Here is a 956-nt window from a genome sequence, read left to right as displayed (position 1 = left end):
GGAGTCAGTAAACCATCAACACTCTTGCGAGATAAATAACAAAAAAATCACCAACATAAAAATTACTTCAGTTTTGACTATGGGCAACAGGCATTGCATCAGAATTAAAAAAAGTTTCTTTATAAAAAGGCACATATTCTAGAGAGTAAATTAAAGACATGAATGAATTTATGAGCAGATCATAGCTGCATTCTTAGGTTTCTCATACAACTTTCACAGAGAGCAGGCAGTCACAAAACGTAGCTAATGAGCTGTAAAGGTATGTTTGCCCATCCCACAGCTTTTTGGGTGGCTGCGGCACAATGTTCCAAGAAATAATCTCAAGAAAAAGCACTGCTGTTAACTACTTAACAGGGTGGACTTAACGTTGAACATTAACTGCTTTACCTGACTGACTGAGCAGCCTCCAGAGGTGTGCTACATTTCACCTATATTCCGTGGCATGAGTAGCAAAATTCTGATGGTGACGGATTAAGAACAGGTAATTGCAAAATTTAGTCAGGTTGTATATGCACGCCATTACAACCATCTACTGAGCAGCATCTACTCACGCTAACTTTTCATCTCTAAAATGCACTGTATATTCTTACATTGCGTAAGTTAAGAAAATGCAAAAGAAAAATACAACAAACAAGTTCTATCTTAGCTGTACTAGATCTTAAAAATAACGTTTCCTAACGCTCTTCTCCATTAAAATCTGGTTTTAAAAGGTTTTGTGCAACCATATATCTCAAATATAGTACTATGAACTGCTACACATTTTAACCAAAATGTGCTATCCTAGTTCCATCGAGTACTAAAACTCATTTTGGTAGACACACAATATAAGAGTACTTAAATATAATCTCCCCCAAAGTACTGCATAGCATCTGGGATCTCACAGGCCAAAAACCACAAATCTCTGTACAGATGGATTACTCCTAAGTGTCTGCTCCACCCCTCCAGGAAAAAAAAAA

Source organism: Meleagris gallopavo, chromosome 12 (genome assembly GCF_000146605.3).
Source record: "Meleagris gallopavo isolate NT-WF06-2002-E0010 breed Aviagen turkey brand Nicholas breeding stock chromosome 12, Turkey_5.1, whole genome shotgun sequence".
Taxonomy (NCBI): Eukaryota; Metazoa; Chordata; class Aves; order Galliformes; family Phasianidae; genus Meleagris; species Meleagris gallopavo.
This window is presented reverse-complemented; position numbering follows the sequence as displayed.